This window comes from Myotis brandtii, unplaced genomic scaffold, assembly GCF_000412655.1.
Source record: "Myotis brandtii unplaced genomic scaffold, ASM41265v1 scaffold166, whole genome shotgun sequence".
NCBI lineage: Eukaryota > Metazoa > Chordata > Mammalia > Chiroptera > Vespertilionidae > Myotis > Myotis brandtii.
The window spans coordinates 359964-376773 of NW_005356087.1; the positions used below are offsets into that span (position 1 = coordinate 359964).

The 16810-nt window shown below is 39.6% G+C and overlaps 1 protein-coding gene and 1 pseudogene across 1 annotated transcript in view; both read left to right on the forward strand.

Moving 5' to 3' along the window:
* The window catches only part of FREM2 (FRAS1 related extracellular matrix protein 2), a 358247-nt gene that overhangs the window by 20178 nt on the left and 321259 nt on the right, over positions 1-16810 (forward strand). The gene's annotated exons all lie outside the window — the stretch shown is intronic.
* Positions 13879-15752, forward strand: LOC102242629 (annotated as a pseudogene).

A 16810-nucleotide genomic window follows, 5' to 3' on the forward strand; every position in this document is an offset into this window, starting at 1 on the left:
TTTTATTAATTTTTAATTTTTTAATATTTTAATTTGAAATAATCTCATACATGTAAAAAAAACTATAAAATACTACAGCATATTATATGTACCCTTCACCCAATTTCTTAGGTGTTAATAATTTAAACATAACCATTATACAACTAACAAAATTTGGAATATATTTTTCTTATAATCTCTTTAATGTTACTTAATCCATTTACTTTGTTTTTGTTAATCTTCACCCAAGGATATTTTTCCATTGAATTTTAGAGAGAGTGAAGGGAAAGGGAGAGACACATTGATTGGTTGCCTCCTGCACATGCTTTGATAGGGACTGGGGATCAAGCCAGCAACTGAGGTACATGCCCTTGACTGGAATCGAACCTGGGACCCTTCAGTCCACGGGCTAATGCTCTATCCACTGAGCAAAACAGGCTGCAGCTTAATTCATTTACTTTTAATCTATATGTGTCTTTATATTTAAAGTGGGTTTTGTTTTTGATTCACCCTCATAATCTGTCTTTTAATTGGTGCATTTATGCCACTGACTTTCAGAGTGCTTACTGATAGAGTTACTACTATATCAGGCGGCTTCTGGGTCTTCTGGGGCTGGGCTGCCTCGCCGCCTGGGTCTTAAGAGCATTTTTTTTTTTTTACAAATGAACACAGTGAGGAGTCACACACCATTTTTTTTTTTTTAACTTTTTAACATGAGGCACAAAAAAGGATTCTCTTCGCGTGCACTGTTTTACAGCTACAGGCTGAGGGGAGAATGGCTTCCAGGGAGCAGCCTCGAGGCAGTCACGGCCCCCACCATCTGGGACGGAGGAAGGGGAGGCTGCAAAACGGCCTCGTCCGAGCTCAGACAGACGCCTGCTCCGGGGGCTGCCCTGGACGTTCCCTGTGCCTATGGCCCGAAAGCGGGCCGAGCCCTCGAGAGAACCGTCTTCCCCAAGCCTTCCGTCTTTTCAGGGCTAAAGTCTCACTCTTCCTATCGACCAAGTGTAGCAGCCACTTAAAATCTAAGGGGTGACCCCAGAACCAAACCTCATCTGTGCCATGAATGTGAGGCCTGGCAGCCCAGGGGGTGGGCATGACTTTAACAGCCAAGATGAGGGGAAGGGAATAAACTACGTGCAACTACAACATCTGAAGTAATATTTACATTTGAAAACCTGGGCCAGAAAGCTTGGAACGGCGTCGCGGCTGGGCGACCTGCACTTTTCCTTTACTTGCCTGAAGCCGCACCTCCTCTACCTTGCGCTCCTCTCCCGCCGCTCGCATCCTGAGGCAAACACCCGGCCTCAGCACCGGTCTCTCTGGATGTAGCGCCACCCTGCTCTGAGCCATGCCCCCTCTCTGTATGCAGACATGGTGCCACCTTGTGCTTAGCCACACCCCCTGCCATTCTGTACAGAAAATGGCGCCTCCCACCTTGGGCTTAAGCCTCCAGGTGAAGAGCTACCTCCCGCTTCCTGACGCAGAGGAGCGACTGTGCTGGCTGCCTTGCCGCCCAGCCTCTGGGTCTTCTGGGGCCGGGCTGCCTTGCCGCCGGGGCCAGATCGGGTCCCGGGCAGCGAGGTCTTCTGGGGCCAGCCTGCCCTGGATGGCGGCGTGCTGGCGGCTTGCGCTGTCCCGTCCTGCCTGCAGTATGCAAATTAGCCGCCATCTTTGTTGGTGGTTAATTTGCATATCATGCTGCTTAGCCAATGGGAGGCATAGCGAAGGTATGGTCAATTACCATGTTTGTCTATTATTAGATAGGATAATGACTGAATAAACCTCAATAGCAAAATTATGATTTTAAAATTGCAAAAAAAAAACCTGTTTGAAATTCAATGGCTACGATTCTAAGATGTAGCCTATACTTATTTTTATATTTTGCTTCATTATATATTTTGCCCCCTCATTATATAGGCTAGAAGAAAAGCAGGTTTACAGTTGTTCATATGGAAAATAATACAACAATTAATAAATAATAATATAAGAATAAACTCTGGCTGCAACCGGTTTGGCTCAGTGGATAGAGCGTCGGCCTGCGGACTGAAAGGTCCCGGGTTCGATTCCGGTCAAGGGCATGTACCTGGGTTGTGGGCACATCCCCAGTGGGAGATGTGCAGGAGGCAGCTGATCGATGTTTCTAACTCTCTATCTCTCTCCCTTCCTCTCTGTAAAAAAATCAATAAAATATATATAAAAAAAAGAATAAACTCTGTTTCATGTACAATTATAAACCTACTTTTTTTCTCATCCTGTATATATACACACTCTATAACTCTGTACTTTTTTTCCCCTTAGCTAGATGGAATGGTAGCAGTTACTTTAAAATTTGTGTCTGTATTCAAATTTTTGGAAAAATTTTAAGTTAGGAATGATTAGCTGAAGAGACTGGTTTTATTTTTGGATTTGCTGAAAATGTGGCTGAGCCTATAAAGATTGTTTTCATGGAAATAAGAAGTAAATCATTTCAGGAGCTTTTTCAAAACTAGGGTTTTCATGCGTGAGAGAAAAATTCCAGAGATGGGTTTACTTTTCTTCTCCCAACTGACATGGCATTACTTACATGTTTATGAAGATACATATTTGATATTTTTGACACTTCTCAAAGAGGTGTATGTCTCAGGAACTATGGAAGGCACTTAAATGGATGAGAATTCTTGTTTTGGAGAGATTTAGATTTCAGAGAAGCCAGGTGACTTCTCCAAATGTGTTCATCTACCCAGGAAGTAACAGAGCTCTCTGAAGGGTACTTATTCTTCCCATCTAGGTGGTGATAGACTTTTGAACCAGTGGGTCTACTGGACTTAGTTGTAGTGATTTATGATCATCTACTTCATATCATGATAGTAAGCATATTCATAAACATGCTCATGAATTTATTTTAGTATTTCATATCTGGGAAGCATTCAAGGTACCATGGCATAAAATTAAGAACTTTCTATGACAAATTTTCTTTTCAATCAACTAAATATGTCTCTTCAAGTCATCAAGATTCATTTAGGATAATAACTAAACAAAGAAATTACTGGGACAAATATAGTCATCAAATAACCTTAAAATAAAATATAACTTTTAATTTTTGGAGTCAAGAATGAGATAAAAGATTGAGGAGAACAGAGAGCTAAAAATATTTTGTTTCAGACTTAATTATCCTATATAATAAAAGGGTAATATGCAAATTGACCCTAACGGCAGAACGACCAGAATGGCCGCTCGACCAGTCACTATAAGGCGCACTGACCACCTTTCAGTCCCTTTCCCCAGCCGGCAGGTTCTGATTACCCGATGTTGAATGGGGAACCAGGGGTGGGTGGCAGTGGGGGGTGGGGCCAGGAAAGATGGCCCTGATCACAGGCCAGGCCTAGGGACCGTACCTGTGCACGAATTTTGTGCGCTAGGCCTCTAGTATTATCATAAGAATCTGGCTAGCCACAAATTTTTTCTGTTATGATGTAAAAATGGATTAGGACCACCTATCACTAATGGGATGGTGCTTAGGACAGAGTTATTATTTTTTATTTTTGGAGGCAATGACCAAATGACAGGTCTAAAGAGTATGCTATTTGAAGAACAGATAATGTCAAGATTTTCACATTAGAGAGTTTAGATTTGATAAATGTTGGTTAATATAGCATATATGCACACAAACACACAGATTCTTATATCTTAGGGTTCTTCCAATTAGGAAATTTAGTCTTATATTTGGTTTATTATTATTCATTAAATTTTGCCTACATAGCATCCCTGAGAGCTTGGTAAAAAACAAATAAACAATAAAATAAAATATTTCTATTTGGGAGATGAGAAAACTGAGTCACAGAAATAGGTAACTGACCTTCCTTAAATTGCATAACTGGGCAGCTAGTGGCCAATTAAAATCCCATATTTCTTTCCTCAAAAAATAACTTCAGTACTTACTCAGGATAGGTGTGGGGCAAGGAGAGGGAGGGATGGTAATTCAAACTTTTTTGGGTTCTCCAGGCCTAGTTTTTAGGAAAGTTTAATAGATAAGAATGAAGTCAGGATAGGATTGGCTAATAGAGAAAAAGTTCTGTGTCCTTTGGAGTGTAAATTTTTGTTTTAGAACACTTTAAAAGTCACTGTGTCCTAAAATTTGTAATATTCTTTCTTGGCATCATACTATAATTCTTTTTTTAAAACTACATATAAAAATATTTATTCTTTCTAAAGTTCAAATAAACACAAATCAAATCAACCTTAAGGTACTATTTTTATACCTATTTTATCAATTAAATCACAAAAAACCCTTTTTTAAAAATCACTTAATACACAGTCCAGCCGGGGTAGCTCAGTGGTTGAGCATCAACCAAGAGGTCACTGGTTCGATTCCTGGTCAGGGTACTGCCAGAGTTCTGGGCTCCATCCCCAGTAGAGGACATGCAGGAGGCAGCTGATCTATGTTTCTTTCTCATTGATGTTTCCATCTCTCTTTCTAAAAATCAGTAAAAAACCATATTTTTAAAAATACCCTTTAAAAAACCACTTAATATGGGGATTATGATGAAACAGGTACACTGAATGCAGTCTGTGAAATTGTAAACTGAGAAAATACTTTTGAAGGAAAATCTGTGAGTATATAGTTGGAGTCATGAAGGCTCTAATATTCCACTTGAAACATAGCTCAATAGAAGGAAAATCTTATAAACACATACATGTCACCAAGTAAAAATAAAAAATCTAGAAATTAAATTACCAATAAAAATAAAAAAAGCTTTTTAGTAATGGCATCAACATAACAAAATATGCAGCTCTTAAAATTCATAATTATAAAGTCCATTATAGAGTAATGTTAAAGTGATCACTTAATAATGAAACACGTTTATTGAAAAATTAGTGTAGAATATGAAAATATTATATCAAAATATATCCAGGTATTCTGGGGCCTGTCAACATATGCAAACTCATAGTTACTATTTATAAGGTCAAACTCTGAAGTCAGGAAATATGCTCCCATTTATCTGTGGCTTCATTTAAGGAGCTTGTGAATATGAGTATATGTAGCAATTACCTATGGATGGCTAAACCATCTTCTATTTTGTTTTTACCGTTTATGGCTTCATGATGTCTTCCTGTGGATAACTCATAATAATAACCACAGACCTGAAAAATACATTCTCCTTTGATAATTGCCTCTTTGAATTCTAATTTTAGATCTAGTACTCCAGAATTTTGTGGAAAGAAATAAAGCATATATTCTTTTATCCCCTTTATAACCAAATATAGTATTTTTATCTGATTTGCTCTCAGCATTAAACTCTGTAATTTTCCTATAAAGTATTCTAACATGAAAGTGCTTCTGTCTCTTTTTAGTTTTCTCTACAAGGAACTCTTCTAGCTCTTTATTATGACATGAAAGCCAGTCTCACATAGTTATTCCAGATATGTTCCACCCTCAGCCCTAATGACTGTTAATCACTCTTCAACACCAGGCCCAAATGTCATTTCCCCGCCAAAGTTAGTAACACCCTTTTTTGTGTGCTTCTATTCCTACTTTTATATACAACCCAAATGGTTGCATTCTTATTATGTGGGAATGTGAAGACCTTCATTAGTAGAGAAGGATCAAAAAGGTGTCATTGATCCTTGTATCATAGAACTTACGCAGAGTTGAACACATGGTAAATATTTAACAAACATTAAAATGAATGTATAGATAAATGGGGAAAAGAAGCTCTTTTTAAATATAAAGATCAATTAAATAGCATTTTGAGAAATGCTATAAATAATTCCCATTGTGCCTTTTGCATTTCTTTAGAACAATCTCTTATCCCAGCATTAATTAAATCCCTGTGGCACCAAGAAGGATTTTTAGTGAAGCTTTCACATTTTGTTGTTAATCTCACCTGGGATATTTTTTCCATAGATTTTTAGAGAGTGTGTAAGGGAGGGGAAGAGAGAGAGGCACATCGATTGGTTGCCTCCCATATGTGCCCAAACTGGGGCCTGGGATAAAGCCTGCAACCGAAGTACGTGCCCTTGACTGGAATCCAACCTACGACCCTTCAGTCTGCGGGCTGCTGCTGTAACCATAGAGCCAAAACAGCCAGGGCAAGCTTTCACATTTTTAAATTTTTTTATTGTTATTATTTTTCAATCTTCAATCTTTATTGTTGAAAGTATTACATAAGTCCTCCTTTTCCCCCCATTAACCTCTTCTAGACCACTCTAGTTCCCTTCTCCCCCAGGCCCTCACCATCCCATTCATTGTCTGTGTCCACGGAATATGCATATATGTATACAAGTTCATAGACTGATCACTTCCCATCAACCCTCTTTATCCCAGTTTTTAAACACATGAAATTGAACACTGAAAATTTCTTTGAAACCTTTGGTAAAATACAATTAAGGTTGAATAGACTCACAGTAACTGTAAATCCAAAGCTGATGTTATTCTAAAAAATTCATTTCAGAAGAAAAAAGTTGTCATTTTATTATATAAACATTTCCAGTGGTTCTCAACCTTCCTAATGCCCCGACCCTTTAATACAGTTCCTCATGTTGTGGTGACCCCCAACCATAAAATTATTTTCGTTGCTACTTCATAACTGTAATTTTGCTACTGTTATGAATCATAATGTAAATATCTGATATGCAGGATGTATTTTCATTGTTCGCGACCCACAGGTTGAGAACCGCTGATTTATACCATTTTAAAAGGAAATAAACATTTTCTATGCATCTCTGAACTCTTAAGTATTTTTAATTACCCCATATTTTTGCCTCATGTGATGTGAGACAACATTATGACAGGTAGAGTGTAGAAAGCTATATTAGCATAAAGTATCCTCAGTCCTTTTTAAAAAGTAATTATGTAATTTTTAAATTACTTTCTTGTTCCTTTGCTTGTTTTCAGTCTCAAGGCCTTACCATTATATCCCATGAATTTATTTTTAGGCATAAGAAAGAATTAGTATATGTGACCATCTGGCTTCATATAGTGAGTAGAAAGAGCCCTATGAAAATTGGTTTGCTGCTTTCTTGTTTGAATTCTTATATGGCATGGGCATGCAGTTGAAGAGAGTTCTGTCCTCAGCTTTTGGCACTGAAACTGGGGTGTCAGACATAATATCTGTGTTGGCCATTATAACTAATCTGTTTCATAGCCAGACACTTCCTGCTGCTGCTGTCTTTGATTATGCCTTTTGGTGACCAATTTTCCATCCACCAAGATCCTTAATTTATATGCTATTGAAAGATATAAATAGCAACTTGACATAGTTGAAAAAGCTGCAAACTGATTTCTGTAAATGAAATGTCTGCTAAGGTCAAGGTTTTCAGATTTTATTCTATATTTGACAACTGAAGATCCAGATACAAAGAGACTTGAAGCTCTTCATTCTAGTTAGAAGGAACACAAGTTTTTGCTTAAAGGTGACCAGTAACTTTAGGGTTTTAAGAAAAGTCATTATTGACAATTAGCCTTAATTTAAAGTAAGGGTCAGAAAATATAAGTGCCATAGTCAGAAAACAAGGCCTGAATAAGATCATACAGACATATTCAGCTTAGAGGAAAAAAGCAAGTGTTCTTGGCAATTAAATTAATTGCTGGTAACATGAGAACCAAAGGAAAGATAATGCCTTAGGGAGTTATAATAAGACTGTGAAGTAATGTCAGGCACTGATACAAATATTTTTACTCTGTAAGAGAGTGTAAGATCTATTAGAATACAGACCCTGGAATGGGGTGTTGGCTATTATGGCAAAGTATTTATAAACCTTTCTTTTTCCATTGAGCAAAACTGTTCAGGTTATCAAGGTTTTTCTATATCAGATTTCTGCCTTTAAAAGTATCACTCTATAAAGTACCAGTAATGTCCATGAAAGAAGTTATACCTTTTAAGTAGAAAAGTATAAACTAAATATTATTATTTATTATTCTTTTGGTTCATTTCAAAATCATATATTATATAGATATACTATTTTTATTGGCTTTGGTTTAGAAGAAACTTTACTTGCGAGATCTTTTGCTGACTATGAATTCTTTTTTTTCTTGTTTATTTATTTAAGTTTTTATAGTTATACTAGAGGCCCGGTGCACAAAAATTTGTGCACTTGAGGGGGTTCCCTTAGCATGGCCTGTGCCCTCCTGCAGTCTGGGACCCCTCGGGGGATGTCCACCTGCTGGCTTAAGCCCGCTCCCTGGGGGATTGGGCCTAAGCTGGCAGTCAGACATCCCTCTGGCAGCCGGGAGCCCTCTGGGGAAGTCCACTTGCCAGCAAGGAGCAGGCCTAAGCTGCAGTCAGACATCCTTAGCGCTGCTGAGGAGGCAGGAGAGGCTCCTGCCACCACCGCTGTACTGGCAACCATCAGCCTGGCTTATGGCTGAGCAGAGGTCCCCCTGCGGGAGTGCACTGACCACCAGGGGGCAGCTCCTGCATTGAGCGTCTGCCCCCTGGTGGTCAGTGTGTGTCATAGTGACCAGTCATTCCCAGTCGTTCTGCTGTTAGGGTCAATTTGCATATTACCCTTTTATTATATGGGATAGAGGCCTGGTGCATGGGTGGGGGCCGGCTGGTTTGCCCTGAAGGGTGTCCCGGATCAGGGTGGGGGTCCCGCTGGGGTGCCTGGCCAGCCTGGGTGAGGGGCTGATGGCTGTTTTCTGAGGGCCATTTTCAGGCTGGCCAAGCCCCCCGGAGATGGAAGCTCCCAGCCTCTCCTTTTTTTCTTTTTTCTTTTTTAATTCTGGGATTTATTTACCTTCTATAATTGAAATTTTGTTGCCTTTAGTGGAGCCCACAGCAGGCCAGGGCAGGTGGGAAGCTTGGCTTCCTCCATCGCCGGGGCAACCAAGCCGCCTGCTTGCTCCAGCTCTGTGGCTGTCGGCCGCCATCTTGGTTGGGTTAATTTGCATATAGTCACTCTGATTGGCTGGCGGGCATGGCTTGTGAGTGTCAATTTGCATGTTTCTCTTTTATTAGATAAAACCTTTTTTTTTATTGTTCCCAGTATTACATATGTCTCCTTTTCCCCCAATTGACATCCCCCCCTGCCACTCCCACCCCCGAGGGCAAGCCCCCACTGCCCCAGTGTCTGTGTTCATTGGTTATGCTAATATGCATGCATACAAGTTCTTTGGTTGATCTCTAACCCCCGCCCCTGCTCCTGCCTTCTCTCTGAGGTTAGACGGTCTGTTCAGTGCTATTTAGCCTCTGAATCTATTTTTGTTCATCAGTTTATGTTGATCATTATATCCCATATATGAGTGAGATCATGTGATATTTATCTTTCTTCGAATGGCTTATTTTGCTTAGCATAATGCTCTCCAGTTCCATCTATGCTGTTGCAAATGGTAAAAGTTCCTCCTTTTTTATAGCAGTGTAGTATTCCATTGTGAAGATGTACCACAGTTTTTTAATCTACTCATCTGCTGATGGGCACTTAGGCTGTTTCCAAATCTTAGCTATTGTAAATTGTGCTTCTATGAACATAGGGGTGCATATGTCCTTTGTGATTGGTGTTTCTGGTTTCTTTGGATATATTCCTAGCAGTGGAATTACTGGGTCAAATGGGAGTTCCATTTTTAATTTTTTGAGGAAACTCCATACTGTTTTCCACAGTGGCTGCACCAGTCTGCATTCCCACCAGCAGTGCATGAGGTTTCCTTTTTCTCGACATCCTCACCAGAATTGTGGGTTGTTGATTTGTTGATGATAGCCATTCTGACAGGTGTGAGGTGGTACCTCATTGTTGTTTTGATTTGTATTTCTTAGATGATTAGTGAGTTTGAGCATATTTTCATATGTCTCTCAGCCTTCTGTATGTCCTCTTTCAAAAAGTATCTATTTAGGTCCTTTGCCCATTTTTTGATTGGATCGTTTATCTTCCTTTTGTTAAGTTGTATGAGTTCCCTGTAAATTTTGGAGATTAAACCCTTATCATATCAATCAATGCAGAAAAATCATTTGACAAAATCCAGCACATTTTCTTGATAAAAACTCTCAGCAAGATGGAAATAGAGGGATCATACCTGAACTTAATAAAAGCCTTATATGACAAACCTACAGCCAACATCATACTCAATGGGCAAAAACTAAATCCATTTTCCCTAAGAACACGAACAAGACAGGGATACTCATTCTCCCCCCTCCTGTTCTATATAGTACTGGAAGTGCTAGCCATAGTGATCAGACAAGAAGAAGAAATATAAGTCATCCAAATTGGAAAAGAATAAGCAAAACTGTCCTTATTCGCAGATGACATGATACTGTACATAGAAAACCTCAAAGACTCCATCAAAAAACTATTAGACTTAATAAATGAATTCGGCAATGTAGCAGGATATAAAATTAACACCCAGAAATCTATGGCTTTTTTATACACCAATAATGAACTCACAGAAACAAACAAACAAAAAGTTCCATTTACCATTGCACCAAAAAAATTAAGATACCTAGGAATAAACTTAACTGAGGAGGTAAAAGACCTGTACTTGGAAAACTAGAGGATATTGCAAAAAGAGATAGAGGAAGACATAAACAAATGGAAGTAAATACTGTGTTCATGGATTGGTAGAATCAACATCATTAAAATGTCCATACTACCCAAAGCAATCTATAGATTCAATGCAATCCCCATTAAAATACCAATGGCATATTTCACAGATCTAGAACAAACTCTCCAAAAATTCATCTGGAATAAAAAAAAGACCCCAAATACCCACAGCAATCCTAAGGAAGAAGAACAAAATTGGAGGGATCACAATTTCAGATGTCAAGCTATATTACAAAGCCATAGTTCTCAGAATTGCCTGGTACTGGCACAAGAAAAGACATACAGACCAATGGAACAGAACAGAGAACTCAGAAATAGACCCAAGTCCTTATGCTCAATATTTGACAAAGGGGGCAAAAGCACACAATGGAGTCAAGACAATCTCTTCAATAAATGGTGCTGGGAAATTTGGTCATATACATGGAAAAAAAAATGAAACTAGACCACCAACTTACACCATACACAAAAACAAACTCAAAATGGTTAAAGGACTTAAATATAAGATGGGGAACCATAAAAATCTTAGAAGACTCCGTAGTCAGCAAAATATCAGACATATGCTGTAGCAATATCTTTACTGATACAGCTCCTAGGGCAATGGAAACTAAGGAGAAAATAAACAAATGGGACTACATCGAAATAAAAAGCAAAAGAAACCATCAACAAAACAACAAGAAAGCCCACTGCATGGGAGAACATATTTGCCAATGCTATTTCAGATAAGGGACTATGAATTCTTATTAGTCATATTTCTAGAGTTTTAGCATGATTTTTTTATTCACCTTCAAAATAAATGACAGCTGTTTTTTTTAAAAAACTAAGCAAATCTTTTATAGATAATTAAAATATCATAATCTCAAATCAAATATTTATTTGCGGTATATATTATATAACTCAAGAATATTCCATTCTATGTTTTTAAGTTTGCTCTGGATTGCTGGGAAAAATGAAAGGTGGTATTAAATGGTCTAGTTACTCTAGTACATAGTTACAATTGGTATAAGTCTATATATGCTTGAACCTCAGAATACAATGGCTCAGGATCAGATGTAAAACTTACTTGCTAAAGAAAGGTTTCCTGTTCATTTATTTATTGAATTATTCAACGTGTATTTTTAGAGCATTTATTTAGATCTAAAAGAGTAATGAACATAACAGTCATGATCTCTAACCTGAGGTTTTGATAAATACAGATGATGAAGCAGTAGACAAATAAAACATTTATACTTTGTTTAAAATATTATGGAGTTTATCACTAAATCCAAGATAGAGATGCAGCTGTCAGGAAAGGCCTCTGGAAGGGATATTTAAGATTAGACCTTAATGAAGCTGTGACAGGAAGAGAAGGAAGAAATGTTCTCAGCATAGGGAACAGCATTTGTGTGTTCAAGTGACCAGAAGAGCACCATCATACCTGGAGCTCAATTAACAAAGCTGAGAGAAGCACAAGAAGATGCTGGCGAATTAACCTGGAGCCTAATGGTACAGAGCCTTATAAAGCCATGACAGTAATTTAGATTTTGCCCTGCCCCTGCAAGTCATTGTAATGCAAGGGATTAATATGTTCCAATTTTTATTTTAAGGTGACTCTTGCAGCTGTAGAGAATGAAGGGGAAGTAGAAAGGGGGAAACAAACTTAACATGAGGCTGTTACAGTAAGACATATGTAATAGGGAAAGAAGATGACCAACTTGTATAATTTTGAATTTCAATCTTTAGGACTTATTAATAGACTAGAGGCCTGGTGCATGAAATTCGTGCAGTGAGGGGGTTGGTCCCTCAGCCCAGCCTGCACCCTCTCGTAATCTGGGACCCCTTGGGGGATGTCCTACTGCGGGTTTAGGCCCGATCCATAGGGATTGGGCCTAAACCCGCAGTCAGATATCCCTCTTGTAATCCAAGACCACTGGCTCCTAACCACTAGCCTGCCTGATTGCCCCTAACTGCTCGCTTGCCTGCCTGATCACCCCTAACTGCCTCTGCCTTAGCCCCTGCTGCTGTGGTTTTGTCCGGAATGACGTCTGGAAGGTCGTTCGGCTGTCTGGTCTAATTAGCATATTATGGTTTTATTATTATAGGTTGCATTATGGAGTAAGGAAAAAAGGATAATTTGAAGATATTTTGGGGTTCTTGGCCAACAAAGAATGGTAGTACCATTGAGATAAAAAAGACTAGGAGATCCTGGAAAATATTTAAGGGATTAAATTAAGAGACCAATTTTAACATATTAATTATTAGATGTCTTTGAAATATGTAGACAGGAAAGCCAGCCTATTGAGCACACTTAGTTAGGAGCAGAGCTTTTGAATTAGAACTGGAACAAATACTGATTCTGCCTCTTGCAATAATTGGTGATGTGACTCTGAGCCAAGTAACTGAACCTTCCTTAGCCTCAGTTTCATTTGTAAAGTGGAACAATAATAGTACCTAGCTAATAAGGGTTCTTTTGAACATTAAATAAGTTAGTTCATGGAAATAGGATGATTCACGCAGCATAGTTCCTGTTACACAGTAATGACTGTGCAGCTAGCTACTGCTGCTTTTGAGGCGAATACTGTGAGGGTTTCCAGACCTTCTCATTTCTTTTATTTTTTATTTTACTTCTCTTGCTTATTTTCCCCCTGTTTTTTCTCTTCTCATTTTCTTCCTTTGTTCTTCCTTTCTTTTGTCTTTCTCACAGTAGCTGTGTATAAAGTTTGACTATTTGTTTATTTGTGGAGAGAAAGGATATACAGGGATACAATTTGACAATAATGAACACTTCTGTAATGCTGAGTTTAAAGGCCACAAATGATACAGAAATTATTTCATTGCTGGTTGTAGCTAAACTAAGATTTTAATAAGTCAATAATGATGGTGAAATAATGGAAACACTGTATCTCTTGAGCTTGGTTTGCATGTTTGATTTCTACTTTTTAATGATGGAAAGTATAAATTTTGTAGGCTTGATGATTAAATATTGTAACTTGCTTTTATCAAATATAGCACTCCAAAACATCTGCAAAAGGATAAGGTTGATTTCATGTCTAATACACTGAGCCAAGCAGAGTGAAGACACTGATAAAATACCCTGTTTGTTCAGGTCTTGGAATCACCTTAATATATTTAGTATATAGAATGCTGTAGTCACCCCAGCTGATAGATGTTTTAATTAGTCAATATTATAAATATAAAAGCAAATAAATAAATGAAATTTAAGAAAATTAGTAATTTATATAACAAAAGAGCATATATTTTTAAATTCTCCGTTTATATAATTGGAAAGTGGTTGCTGCAGATATGTATATTACTTTTAACATGTTCCTTAAAAGCTGAATATTGCTTGTATGAATGATGTGAAGTAAACAGATACTTCTTAATTTCATATAATAAAAATGTAAAATCATGGCAGGCCAAGTGCAGCCGAGCAAAGCCGGAGCCAGAGCGGGGCTGCAGGAGCCAGGCCTGTCCAAATGGACCGAGTTGCCATATAAACTGAGGAAGGAGAAGGCTGCCCCTCTTGCCAAAGGCACTACCAAGCCCAGCAGCTCAGGCAAGGATAGTGGAGGCGAGAGCTCTGGGGAGATGAGGAAACTGAGGCACTGAGAGACTGTTATGACTTTCAGTTAATTAACAGCAGTGTCAGGAGTCAAACCCAAGCAATCAGGCTCAAGTCTAGCCGCAGCTGCAGCCCCAGCCTCAGCCTCAGCCCCAGCCTTAGCCACTGTCATCCAACAAGCATCCCAGCAACAGCAAGCCACGCATCATGCAGCTCAACAAAATCAGGAGACCTCCAGATTGTCAAGAAGGAGCAACAGTAAAGCTCCTCCTGCTTCTATTTCAGCAAGAATCAGGAGTTGCAGAAGTTTACTGCCCTGAAAGATTCACCAAACCATGAGTAGAAAGCTATTTATCCAGAAGCTATGTCACGTCCTCTTTGACTTTGTGTTAGACACACTCAGTGATCTCAAAATCAAGGAAGTGAAGTGGGCAGGACTCAAGGAAATGATGGAGTATGTTACTCATAGCCATGATATTATCATTGTCACCGAGGCCATTTACCCTGAGGCTGTCAACATCTTTTCAGCAAACCTCTTCCGGAGACTGCGACTTTTATCACATTCCGCTGGGGCTGTTTGACCCAGAGGAAAATGAATCTACCCTGAAAGCCACCTGGCCACATCTCCAGCTCAAATATGAGTTTTTTCCTATGTTTCATTGAGTCTACTGATTACCAGTGAAACAGCCAAGATGTACATTGACCAGAAACTTGTTTTTGCTCTGTTGGACAGTGAGAATCCTTGAGAGCAGACTTTCTGAAGACCATCTTACACCAAATCTATGGCAAGTTTTGGGGTCTTTGGGCTTATATCCCTAGGCAGATCAACCACATATTCTATAGGTTCATTTATCAGACTGAGCATCACAATGGGATTGCCAAGCTCCTGGAGATCCTGGGCATCATCATCAGTGGCTTACCTTTTCCCCTTAAGGAAGAGCACAAGATGTTCCTTATCCATTTCCTGCTTTCCCTTCACAAGGTCAAGTCCCTGAGTGTCTACCACCCTCAGCTAGAATACTGAGTGGTACAATTTCTGGACAAGGACAGCAGTCCACTGAGCCAGTGATTGTGGAACTTCTCAAGTTCTGGCCAAAGACCCACAGCCCCAAGGAGGTGATGTTCCTGAATGTGCTAGAAGAGATTCTGGATGACCTAACTCTCAGAGTTCAGCAAAGTGAGAGAACCGCTCTTCTGCAAGCTTGCCAAGTGTGTCTGCAGCCCACATTTCCAGGTGACAGAGTGTACTCTCTATTACTGGAACAGTGAGTACATCATGAACCTGATAAGTGACAACGCTGCCAGAGTCCTTCCCATCATGTTCCCTGTAATCTACAGGAACTCCAAGATAAGTCCATGGATGAGTCCATGGAACAAGACCATCCATGTAGTCATCTACAGTGTCCTGAAACTATTTATGGAGATGAATCATAAGCTGTTTGAAGACTGCACACAACAATACAAGACATAAAAACAGAAGGGCCAGTTGCCAATGAAGAGCTTGATCTGTGACAAAAAATCGAGGAGCTGGCTTAATCCCCAGTATCCCATGTTCCAAGCTCTATCACCACTTCCTCCTCTGTACTTGAAGGAGACAGAGACCCCACAGCAGAGGACATCCAGCTTCTGATAGGGACAGTGGACACAAAGGCCCTGTAGATGCTAAAGGACATCAAGAAGGAGAAAGTGGAGGAAGTGGCTGCTTTGGAGGAAGTCAGAACTCCCCCAGGACATATATGCCATTAAGGCACTAGAGCAGCGGTTCTCAACCTGTGGGTCGCGACCCCTTTGGGGGTCGAACAACCCTTTCACAGGGGTTGCCTAAGATCATCGGAAAACACATGTATAATTACATATTGTTTTTGTGATTAATTCACTATGCTTTATGTTCAATTTGTAACAATGAAAATACATCCTGCATATCAGATATTTACATTACGATTCATAACAGTAGCAAAATTACAGTTATGAAGTAGCAACGAAAATAATTTTATGGTTGGGGATCACCACAACATGAGGAACTGTATTAAAGGGTCACGGCATTAGGAAGGTTGAGAACCACTGTACTAGAGGCTCACAGCAGAAAGAAAAGTTCTTAACTGCCTTCCAAAGGCTCTCTGATGCCCTCATCTTCCCTCCACAGGGCCACAGTCCATTCAGAACTGGAAATATGCCCTAGCCATCCACCCTCTTCTCCCCACTGGATTACTTGGGACAAGGTAGTCCCTCTCTAGCTACTCTAGGGAGGGTGATGCAGCACTTGAAGCAGGAACACTCACAGAGTGGTTCCTCTTCTCTCCTAAATGTGTTCATGCCTCCCTGTGGCTAGTACAGACAGGCTGAGCACTGAGATGCTTAGTGCTCAGACAACTGAGGATGCCTGTCCTTCTCCTGCTCCTAACCCCATGGTTATCTAAAGCTGCTCTGAGAAATACACAGAGAAATACATATATTCCTCTCCTCTTTTCTTCATTCTCATTTGAACTCCAGGGATCTCCTTCCCTCCTTCTCCTGCAGAGACACACAGGGAGCAGCAGGAGATTACTCTCACCAAAGTTATGTTGAGCCCCATTGGCCCCTGAAATCAGTAGCTAGAGGGGAGCCAAACCCCAACAGCACAAGAGGCCCCCACCATTTTTTAATATGAATCCACGATAAACTGTTGAGTTAATTTTCCTGCATTTAAAATAGGATTGAACGTGTCCCGCACAGAGAGATGAAATCCATAATACTGCATTTGTGTGTCTCGTGTCCTTACATTTTGTCTAGTATTATTGT